Source organism: Mus pahari, chromosome 2 (genome assembly GCF_900095145.1).
Source record: "Mus pahari chromosome 2, PAHARI_EIJ_v1.1, whole genome shotgun sequence".
Taxonomy (NCBI): Eukaryota; Metazoa; Chordata; class Mammalia; order Rodentia; family Muridae; genus Mus; species Mus pahari.
Genome location: NC_034591.1, coordinates 18,855,011 through 18,867,413, shown reverse-complemented (window position 1 = coordinate 18,867,413; position 12,403 = coordinate 18,855,011).

The window sequence follows — 12,403 nt, the reverse complement described above, 5'->3', positions numbered from 1 at the left end:
GCTTCTGTCAGCAAGCACTTGTTGGCATCCACAATAGTGTTTGGGTTTGGTGACTGTATATAGGATGGATGTCTTGGTGGGGCAGTCTCTGGATGATCATTCCTTCAGTCTCTGCTCCACACATTGTATCTGTAACACCTTCCATATGTATTTTGTTCCCCCTTCTAAGAAGGACCAAAGCACACTTGACCGTGGCAACTCTTATAAAGGACAACATTTAATTGGGGCTGACTTATCAGTTCAGAGATTTAGTCCATTATTGTTAAGGTGGGAAACATGGTGACATGCGGGCAGACATGGTGCTGAAGAGGTAATCAGCTACATCTGGATCCGAAGGCAGCAGGAAGAGACAGTCACACTAGGACTGTCTTGAGCATTTTAGGCCTTAACCCCATTCCCCCTCTACCTTGAGTGACACACATCCTCCAACAAGGCCACACCTTCTAATAGTGCCACTCCCCATAGGCCTACGGGGCCCATTTTTATTCAAACCATACAAACACTATGCCCAATTATGGGGCTCTTTGCCCAGATAGTCTCAATTCTGTAGCACTCCACAGAGCCATTTTATGCTTCTTTTTCTAACAACTGTTTTCTGGGGGCCTCGTCAGTCCCCAGTTGTTCCCAGTAGCATTCATGGTACAACATCTGTAACAAATCTTAGTTTAAGGACTGTGTTGTCAAGTATCTCTAGGCATGGAGGATATGGTTAACAACACAGAGGAAACATGCCCTGATAATGAGAGTGTCTACTCCTTTAAAAGTTCTCATCTAAACATACCTGTGTATTCTCAGACCTCCTTTCACCCAGGGGTTCCCATGAGGTGTGTGTGTGTGTGGGGGCCCACTGACCAGAGCATAGCAAGAAGGGGCTGAGAGCTACCCTCTCTTTCAGCTAGTTCTATCTACACTCCATCTTTCTAACTTCCAGTTTTCTCCTTGGCTGTGGGGTGCCATGGTTCTGGGGAGGGGCCTCAGTGCCTGCTCCTGCCCCACCTCTGTTACAGTCAAGTAGAACTTAGGATTTGGGGGATGGAGGCTTGCTTCTTCACTTGCAGAGCACATCCACTGCCTGCCTGCCATGTTGCAACAATCTCTTCCCACAAAGTCCTGAAAGTGTACAACTGGGGTCCTGGGTGACTATAGCTTGTGACTTAAGTAAACTCCAAGTAGAAGCAATACAGACTTTTACCCAGAGTCTATATGCAGATGGAATGACGGGCTCAAGATAAGGACACGCCTGCTCCCTTCCCATCACCCTTTCTCCTTCCACTCTGCCCCCTTGGGGGTGGGGTGGGAGGGATGTTCAACATCAAGACTTCAGGAGAAAAAAAAAATCTGCAAATATTCCTCGGGAGTGGCAGTGGTCCCCTGGGTCCTCAGGGGCCAGTCTGATGAAAATTCAACTGAAGTCACACGTTGATGCTGGCACCTAAGGTGTGGCTCTGCAGGGTTGGACAGGGCACAAAGCTCTTGTACCAGCTTGCAAGTATGTGAACTAGCAGGAACCTCAAGAAGAGGTTTTGGGGCCAGGACGGATGTCAGGTAGTCTAACCAGCATGGGACCACAGACCTGCAGTAAAATCATAGGTTCCTTTTCTTTATTTCTTTTAGGTAGAATTTTAAAGCACAGGTTAAACATCGCAAAACAGACCTGATGGAAACCAAGTTATTTGGGGACAAGTTTGGTGAAGGCTGTCGTGTGAAAGTGGCAGAATAAAGTAGGAACAGTGTGAGTCTTGTCTCCCTAACACAGTTATAAATTCCTTGAGGTCTGAGCCTGCAGCTGGAATAATGGGTGAGGGCATTAGCAAGTTTCTTACCAAAGGCAGGCACAGGGACCAAGCCACAGGATGCTTCTCAGACGCACCTTGATCCACATCCTTGCTTCTGAGTCTAGAAAACAGAAGCCCGAGGTTTTGATTATGCCCATTGCTGTCACTTGTCCCTGAGTTGTTTGAAAATGTCACAAAGGATGAATACTATCGGCACTTGACGAGTGACAGAGAACTGAGGGCTACGTGGTGCTGTTGGGATCAAGTCTCCTCGGAGTCAAGACCCGGTCTGTTCATTTCAGAGATGGAGAGATGGAGATCCAGTTGGAGGGGGTAGTATGTGGCTGTCGCAGCTCAGATAGACCAGTAAGTGTAGGGGTCAGGTCTAGCATGCACGTCTTTTTTCTTTCTTTCTTTCTTTCTTTCTTTCTTTCTTTCTTTCTTTCTTTCTTTCTTTCTTTCTTTCTTTCTTTCTTTCTTTCTTTTTAAAAGATTTATTTATTTATTATATGTAAGTACATTGTAGCTGTCTTCAGACACACCAGAAGAGGGCGTCAGATCTCATTATGGATGGTTGTGAGCCACCATGTGGTTGCTGGGATTTGAACTCAGGACCTTTGGAAAAGCAGTCAGTGTTCTTAACTGCTGAGCCATCTTTCCAGCCCCTAGCATGCAGGTCTTATGAGCTAACAGAGACAAGCAAGTAACCAAGCGCGTGTGTGCATTTTCTCCTTGCTCCTGACTGTGATGTGCCATGGCCAGATGTGACTCAGTATAGAGTATAACTTGGAATTTGTGGTGGTTGGAGTAACAGTGGTCCCCATAGGCTCATGAATGCTTGGTTATTAGGGAGTGGCAGTAATGGAGAGGGAAGTGTGTCACTGGGGGTGGATTTGGGGGTTTTAAAATCGCAGGTCAGTCCCACTGCCTCTCTCCCTGCCGCATGGACCTGGATACAGAGCTCTCAGCTATTCTCCAGTGCCATGCCTGCCTGCCTGCTGCCATGCTCACTGCTATGATGACAACAGACTAGACCTCTGAAACTGTAAGCCAGCCCAATTAAATGTTTTTATTTTTTAATTTATTTTTAAAGAGTTGCCATGGCCATAGTGTGTCTCTTCACAGAGACAGAACACCGACTAAGGCAGAATTATAAGCCAGGTAACCGCCCCCCCCCCCTCAGTGCTTGCTGGTTTCTTCTTTTGATCAGGGTGTTTTATGACAATGACAGAAATGTAGCTGGCACCCTCCAGAAGGTGATGTTCTTCCTGGGAGAAAGGGCATGGATCTGTCTCTCTCACCATCCCTTGGATGACAGCACATCATCTTAGCTTTCCTCCCGACCCGCCCTTTTCCTCCTCTAACTCTCCCCATTTTGGGTTCCTGCCAGCAGAGCCTCAAATGACCTGAGAGGACACCTTGCTGTCAGAAGGGACAGACAGGCATGCTCTCCCTGTAGCTATGGTTATCACTGTGTGTGTGTGTGTGTGTGTGTGTGTGTGTGTGTGTGTGTGTGTGTGATCTTGCCCCCTCCAAAGATCTGAAAATGTTTTGATAGAGTTTTGGTTTTTCTAGCTAGAGCTGGAGGCGGCATCCAGCCAGTAGGGCTGGCATGTTGCTAAACACTCTGTGAGGCACAAGACAGGACTCCCGCACAGACAGGCTTGACCTAAAGTATGAGCAGGCCGCAGCCTGCGGTTGAACGGCCCTGCTCTGCTCCCTTCAGGGTGTGATGTCACTATCAGGGTTTTCCAGTCACTGCTCTATCGCTGTGAAGAGACACCATGGCCATGGCAACTGTTACAAAAGAAAGTCTTCTCACCAAAAGTGGAGCCATCGCTCTGTGCAGCAGCAGAGGGGAGGCTCTGAGCTGAACATCCTGGAGGCAGAATATGCACTGTGGGAAGAACAGGTTCTTTTGTTTAGATTCCCCCCCCCCCCGACCCTGCTGATTTTTCAAGTTACCAGATAGTGGTCAGGCTAAAGACAGTATAACGATAATCACCTTTGAGATTTTATAGGCATCCTGGAAGAGGGGTGGGGTGGGGGTCCAGTTTGAGGAAAAAGGACCCAGAAGACACTGAGGGGCAATGAAAGCACATTATTTTTAGGTGGAAATGTCAGTTTTAAGGAGATTGGTGTTGGCATTTATTGCTGGGTTATGCCCCCAATTCTCTTTTCAAGATTATTCTGTTGCCTGAAAATCCTCTGTAAAATCCGCAACACACCCTCCTGTGTGGTAGAGGTGACAGAGGAAGGAGACATTTCTAGAATGACAGCCACCCAGTAAGTACAGTGGGGCACGGAGAGGGGTTAGGAGCCAGGCATCAACACAGGGTCACAGCTGCGCCGTGTGCCCACCAGAAGTGGAACACTTCCTCAGCCCCCCAGCATGGCAGAGAACATGGCTTTAAAATTATTTATTGTGTGTTAATATGTGGGTACCCATGGGGATCAGGAGAGGGTGTTAGATTCCTCAGACCTGGAGATGCAGCCGTTCGTTAGATGTGGATGCTGGGGCTTCACGGCAGAGCACCAAGTGCTCTCAACTTCTGGGCCATCTTTCTAGCCTTGGAAGTGACTTCTTCGGGGTTTGGAGAGAGAATGGGGATAATTGGCCAGTGTTGAGTCCATGTGTCTAGGCCTCCCAGACAGCAGATGAACCATTCCAATTCTGTGCTGCCAAGTCTGCTCAATGTTTGTCTTCAGTCTGTATCACTCTTCTTTAAATGTGGAAGCGCCACACTTGGACGAGCTTACGGGCTCTGAGAATGAAAGACTGTATTAACCACCACGCTTGCAGCTCAGTGTTTTCCTGTCTCTTAGTCACTGTGAAGAGACATCATGACCAAGGCAACTGTTACAAAAGAAAACATTCAACTGGGGCTGGCTTACAGTTTTAGAGATTTAATCCATTATCATCATGAGGGGATCACGGCAGCATCCAGGCAGGCATGGTGCTGGAGAAGGAGCTGAGAGTCTCCTATGGATCTGCAGGCAGCATGAGGAGAGAGATGATGGGCTGGGCATGGGCTTTACAAACCTCATTGCTTATTACCAATGATGCACTTCCTCCAACCAGGCCACATCTCCCAATCCTTCTCAAGTAGTGCCACTTCTCGCTGACCAAGTGTTCGAATATGTGAACCTATGGGGCTGGTTTTTATTGAAACCAGCACAGCCTGTGACTATGATTTGGTATTAGTCACTTTCCTGTGTCTATGACAAAACTCAGATTTATTTGGGCTCCTTGGCATTCTTTCTCTCAGTCCCCACCTTCTACCACGACTGAGACAGGGTCTCTTGTTTACCAGCTGCATTCACCTGGCCAGTTGACCCTTGAACTTGTGGAAATTCTTCACCTTCCATCTCAAGGTATGAACACTGGGATTATAGACATGTGCAACTGCGCCAGCTTTACCCAGTTTCTGAGGATTTAAACTCAAGGCTGGAGTAGGAGGCATTTGGCCCACTGAGGTCTCTCCCAAGCCCAATTTTTGCTTTTGTGAAACAGGGTTTCATGTGGTCAAACTGGCTGTATGGTCCAGGGTGACCTTAGACACCTGACCCTCCTGCCTTTATCTCCCAAGTGCAGGGATCTAGCTTCTACTCATGTTTTAAATAAAGAAGAACGTCCACACACATCCCCTTCCTTGTGTGTCCTCTCAGGGTCAGGAAAGCGTTGTTCTTCACTGCCGCTTCATGGCGACTCGGGTGGACGAGAGTATACGACCTATCCAGACCCCTATTGATGGTTAATTTTTTTAAACAGTGTTTAGCTATTATTATAAAATTTGTTCTACAATAAGTATCTATTTTAGCTCATGTATTTTTTCATGTTTTTGCTAGATGTCTTTGGAACAAATACCATGGTTTTCTGGATCAGAGGCTAATGCACGTGTGATTTGTGAGACACCGCTTAGTTCCCCACAGGCTATGTGGGGATCCTTTCTCCAACCCTGCCAACAGATGCGCTGTCACACTTCTGCACTTTTTGTTTCGTTCAATAGACGAAGAACAGTATCTCGGTGTCTTAACATGTGTGTTCCTGGGAGTAGGTCTTCAGAGTCTGAGAGAGAAGAGAAGAGAAGAGAAGAGAAGGAAGAAGGACTGGGTGGGGGTGGGGCCTACTGAGTTGTAACATCATTGCACAAGGCCGCAGGGACATGTGGGACTGGAAAAGACATCAGAGATGCTGAGCTGGGAAGACAGGCTCTCTCTCACGTTAGTCCATCATCAGACTTGAGCTGCCCTGGAAGTTGTTACCTTGATGTTTTTCTGCAGAATCAAATCCGGGTATCCGGCAGCCGAGGGACATCCTCTGGGGCCAATGCAGGAGGTCAGGGAAGACATCTCTCATTTCCAAAGGACAACCTGGGTATTATTTATATCTTTTTTTAAAAAAGACTTATTTATTATATGTAAGTACACTGTAGCTGTCTTCAGACACTCCAGAAGAGGGAGTCAGATCTTGTTAAGGATGGTTGTGAGCCACCATGTGGTTGCTGGGATTTGAACTCTGCACCTTTGGAAGAGCAGTCGGGTGCTCTTACCCACTGAGCCATCTCACCAGCCCCCTTATTTATGTCTTAAGTTACCTGTAAGAGCTACATCTATTTGTCTGTTTACTGTCTGTCTAGCTCACACATCCAGCTTAGCCAGCCATCTGGTTCACTGGTCTTGGGGTGAAGTTTGCTCGTTCTAAAGTGTGTACTGTATGTTTTTTCAACCATGCTCTCTGTTTCAGGAGGTTGCTGACAGACATCATGCTCTCACATAACACTTACACAATCTTCACCACAACTTGCCGGTTGAAATGACAGTGTCTTTTTCTTGGTCTGAATTCCACTTTGCTGGATGTCAAGATGGCAGCCACATTTTAACATATTTTTAGCACATTTTGTTGCTTTGCTGTGTGTGTGGAGGTCAAAGGAAAGCCCGTGAGTCCCAGGGCTTGGGGACAGGTGCCCTGAGCTATCTTGCTGGCTCAACACAACTTCTCTTTACCTGTTCTTTGCCTATCGCACACCTCGGTTATGCTTTCTATTTTATATCCTTTGGTTTGTATAATGTTTTTTATTAATTCTTTGAGAATTTTGTACAATGTATCTAGATTGATTTCTTCCATCTTTCTCAACTCCTCCAAGATCCTTTCCTCTCTCTCTACCCACACAACCTCAGGTTCTTTCCCCTTTAAATTAATCTTTTTGTTTTTGCCTTTGTAAATCTCAATTTTTAGTATATATGTATATAGCATACTATTAGATTTTTGGCCTTTGAAATTGGAACCAATTGACTTACATGTTGTGTGTCTGACTTCAGCTCTGCCATGGGTGTCATCATACATGGTGTTCATCTGCATTCATGAATGTCAGCAGGTTCAGTTCTGCTCTTTCGGCATTTGTGATCGATTATGATTTTGTCATAAAAGATTTGTTTACTTTAATTTTTTTGTGTGGCTGCCTGGTGCCCATGGAAGCCAGACAGGGACACTGTATTTATGGACAGTTTTGAGTCTACCATGTGGTGCTGGAAATTGGACCAGGGTCCCTGAAAGAGCAGCCCATGCTCTAAACTGTAGACCCCCTCCCCAGCCCATGTCATATTCCCGTATACAGTACTATTATCTCCCTACATATTGACTATTTTCTGTTTGTTTTCTACTCAGCAGTATGAGAATTATCAAGTAAGCTCTTCTCCTCCCCTCCTCTCTGTGTCCTCTGGGAGTAACAGGCAGCTTTCTTCTTCTGCTTTGGTGGTAATTAGCAGGCTCATTTTTTTTTCTTTCTTTTTCTGCCCCCTTCCCTGAGAGTGTTGCATCTTTCATGTGCACTCATGTGTAGAGGTCAGTGGTCAACCTCAAGTTCCTCAGGAGCCATCCACCTAGTGTCTCTCACTGGGACCTGGGGCTCAGCCACCAGGCTAGGCTGACTGGCCAGCAAGCAGCAGGGATCCATCTGTTTCTGGCCCCTGATGTTGGGGTTACATGCAAGTGGCGCCATGCCTGGGATGGTATTCATCCCCTTGTGCCTGAGGGTAAACACTCAACTACAGGAGTCATTTCTTGATTCTGTGCACCGCTGTTTAGCCTTGGTCCTGTCCAGTCTCCCTCACACTCGTTTCCTTATGGCTTCATGCTCACTGCTGTTTGCTGTTCATGCCCTCTCAGTCACGCTCGTTGTCTGAAGTCAGCTTTCTAGCAGGTTCTTCAGGAAGAGCTCACAAGGGGTCTGCAGTGTCTGAACTCATGGCTGACATCCATCTGTAGCCTTCCCACATAGGCTGTTGTAGCTTCCATTTTCTCCCATTGTCTTCTGGCCTAATGGCTATAGTTGAACTGACTTGTGTCCCCAGATGAGAGCTGTGGCCTATGTGACCAGAAGATCAAAGGTTTTTGTTTGTTTGTTTGCTTTTCACATTTGAAGTCTAGGGCTTCCCTAGGCACATAGGCCTTGTGGTCTGGCCTTGCTAGGAAGCATGTCTATTTAGGTGCAGTTTTCAGAGGGGTTTTGGAGCCCCCTTCTTGTCATTAGTGTGCTTTGTGACTACATGTGCAGTGGGGGCTCCTGGTACTTAAACATGCAACCCTCTGAGTTGATTTCTGTCTACTTACCCACAAATCCTTTCACTTTCCACTCTACCCTCTGACCTCAGCTTTTCCCTTTTCATCTTTTTACTTGACCAAACATGTCATGTTCCATGTGTTTATGTGCACTTGTATGTCTTCTGATCTTGTCTTTATTTCTAGAACATTGCTTTTCTTTCTACTCTGAGCCCCCTTTTCTTTCTCCACCATCTTTTCATTCAGTCTCCTCACTTTAAAGCCACCCAACCTCTGATGGGTGAAATGGAAACTTAAGGGTTCTTTGGAAAGTCAGTTGTGTCAGATGGTGTTATGCTGGGGTAAACACGTAAAGGAGTGTTTTCCTGAAGTGGACACAGGTGAAAGAAAGACTAAGTTAGATTTATGAATGAATGTTTGCTGAAGCATAAACAGGAGAGAGGGTGTTCTGCTAAAACAAATACATGAAAGGACACATGATGAAGGATTCTTGGCTAATGACACGTATGTATTGGTCCTCCTTACATTGCATAGTTGAGCTTCATTTGTTGGGACTCCATAGAGAGAAAAGCACCAAAAAGCTTCTTGCTGCTTCTGTGGACTTCGGCTGATTGGCAGAGCGATGTCAGCTGAGACAGACGCAATGCTGGGACAAGAAATGTGCTGAGGCAAGACCCATTGAGGACACGTGATGTTTGGAGGGTATAAATAGGACTTAATGGAGAGTGACAGAGCTGAGCAAGGTTTGCTGATAGAGCTAGCTGTGCAATGCTTGTTGGTCTCATGCCTTTGCTGATCTTCGCTTTGCTGATAGAGGCACAACTGAGAACGTTTCCTGGCTTTCCTGTTGGCTCTGGTCCCTCCTGCTGACTTGTGCTGAGGTTGAAGCCTGGTTCTTCCTGATAGGTTGTGCCACCATTACTGACTTGAGTTTGCTATCCTGACTCTCCCGAACTGGACTGCTAGCATATCCATGAAGTGTTTGCAGTAGATCGAGCTGCCGATCTTGACCTGTGAACTGAACTGTTTGTTGATTTCCTGACAACACAGATGGGAGTTGCTCCAAAGAACCATTTCTAAATAGGCTAAATAGCCCAGCACCCTTCACACTCCCACACTGAGAACCCCAATACCCAATACATACAATAGTGCATGGGTTATCTTTGCCTTTTAACACAGTAATGTGGTGAGATGGTAGCTTACTGTGGTTCTATTTGTGTTTCCTGGATTTATTTACCCACCTCTAAGTGAGCTCATTTTCTTTTCTATTGAGTATTTTTAATTCTGTGGACTTTGGATTTTAGTCTCTTGTCCGTGAACAGTCTGGAGATACTTTGCAGGTTGTCCTGTCACCCTGATTTTTTCCTTTGGCAGTGCAAAAACTTCTTTTTATCTTCCAAATTGTCTATTTTTACTTTAGTTCTCTGTGCTTCTGGGGTCTTATGGAAAAGTATTTGCCTAGACCAGTGTCTTGAAGGATCTATTTTATTTCTTCTAATAGTGCCAAGGGTTGTCATCTTACGGTCAGGGCTTTGATCCGTGTTGAGTTGATTTTCATGCATGGTGAGAGGTGGGATCAAGAATTGCCAGTGCAACATCAGGCAGGATTCAGGTATCTCATTAGTGCCAGGGACATTGTGACAACACTTTTATCAGTTCTGGGTTCTTCCTGAAGTCGGACTGTGTTCTTAGACTAATTGGTCCTTTGGACTAATCTCATGGGTGTTGCCTCAGGCTGGGAGCTAAGCTGGGCCCAGAGGGAGCACAGGTCTATGGCATCCTGTAGGAAGTCCATATGCCCAAGGAGCTGTCAGAGTGAAGTCGCTATCTCTGGACCAGGATGTGCAGAACAGAAGAGTCTCTTTCTGATGACTGAATCCTATAAATGAGTTTCTTTCTGAAAGTCTGAAACCCTCTGGAAGGTTGAGGAGGAAACAAGGAGTCAGAGCATGTGCCAAGAGCTATAAATGTCCTCTGTCTGCGGCCATTATCCTCTGCCTACGGGCACTCACTTGGCAGCTCAAAGTGAATCAGTCACGTCCACCAGGCCAGGTGGATGGGTAGATGTTCTGCTTATTTAATTAATTGCATGGACATAGTTCAAGGTTCCCACTCTTGTGTTGGGCGTCTGCCAAGTTCTCCATAGTCTAGAAATATCCCAAGGAAATTTTCTGACTTATAAATAGCATCATTACAATCTCACCTCCTTTGTTCTGTTGCCAAATCTTCCCATTGGTTCGTTTGAACAACAACAACTGACAAAAGCTGCAAAAGCCATTTCAGTGCACTATTTGTGGATGGTGTTTACTTGTTTTTGAAATTTAGTCAGGTGGGCCTGGATAAGTCTGAGAGCAGTTCTTTATCCTCTGGTTTCCAAGTCTGGAGTGGATGAGATTACAAGTCTGTGCACCTCCACCACCCCATTTTAGGTAGAGCTGGGCAATGCAGGACCTCTGGTTGTCAACTCAGCCCTTTACCCACTGAGCTACCAGCCCATTTTACATGATGAGAGTGTTTTATTCAGAATGAATTTGGGCTGAGTTTTATAGCTGTCCTGACCCTGTACCTGATCAATAGGGTCTTTACCTTTATGCATCATGGTTGAAGTGTTTACCAGGAACTTGGAGTCTGTTGGGAATTTCACATTGACATTCTGGTCTTCGGGACCCAAAATAGCCTAAGTGGTAGAGCTAGCTCTTTATCCTTTGAAAGGCATGCTTCCTCATCTATGACGTCATGCTTCTCCACCTATGATGTCATGCTTCTCCACCTATGATGTCATGCTTTTCCACCTATGATGTCATGCTTCTCCACCTATGATGTCATGCTTTTCCACTTATGATGTCATGCTTCTCCACCTATGATGTCATGCTTCTCCACCTATGCCAGGTCACTTTCCACAATTCTCAATAGCACTCCATTCGTCACCTATTAAGCTCATACCAGCTTTCCATCACCCTAGTGGCAGATCAGCCTTCGGTTTTATTATCAAGCCATCCTTCAACCTTAGACTGTGGGCTAGCAATGCAGGGATAAATTTCTCATCTTCCTCACCCTCCCTTCCCCTCTCTTTCCCTCCTTCCTTCTCTTCCTTTCCCTTTTTCTCTTTTTCTTCCATATTTTTGTGGGGGAACAGGTCTTGCTATGTAACCCAGGATGGCCTATAGCTCTTGATCTGCCCCTTCTCGTCTCCTGATGCTGGGATTACAGGTGTGCACTGATCCTGCACCCCCCTCCTAGGTCTCCACTTGAGAGCCATTTTAAAATTAATTTGCATCTTTCAGGGTTCATGCCTTCTTATCATGTGTGCATGTACACCACCCTCACATTTCTGTTTCTGTCCATATTTTCCTGAGTCCTTCTCTTCCCTGCTGTAACACAGGCCTCCTCTTTGACTGGCCTCCTCTCTTCCTGCAGCACATAGCTTTGTCTAGTCCACTTTTTTTCTAACCCTTTTTCTAGAAAGAGTTTCAGGTGGACCTAACTTGCCAACAATAGAAGTAACTATAACAATTTAAATCAGAAAAGGAATTCAAGATGAAGAATTGGATGTTTTAGAACTTGTTTCAAAATTGGAAGCTTTGTTTCTCAGAGTCTGCCTCCCAGAACCACACGGAAGAACTGGTACTACAAAGGAACTGACAAGAAACCTCTTAAAAATCCAGGATGCCTATTCCAGGGCCATCCGTGCTGTCTGCGAGCTAGGATCAGGTACCCCTAACTGTGCCTGTGTACCTCAGGCACAAGGTCCTTCAGCACCTTGAGGTAGAGTTGCTGCTGTTGTGGGCAGTAGATGAGTTTCACGATGCTGTCTCTTCCTCCACATGGGAGTTTGCTTTGCTTGGAAGAAGATATGGCTTGAAGTGTGGATCAACAGCAATTCATGGGCAATGGAAAAGATATGGCCAGGAACTCAGAGCTGGGAAAGATACAAATGAGCAATTGGTGATAGCATGGCTGGAGGGAGGGGATGTGGTGGGCCCTGACACTATAAGGATTTTGTGTCCTAGGTGAGCACTTAGTACAGAAGAGGATCTTAGTGATCATGTAAATGTCATAAGTGCAT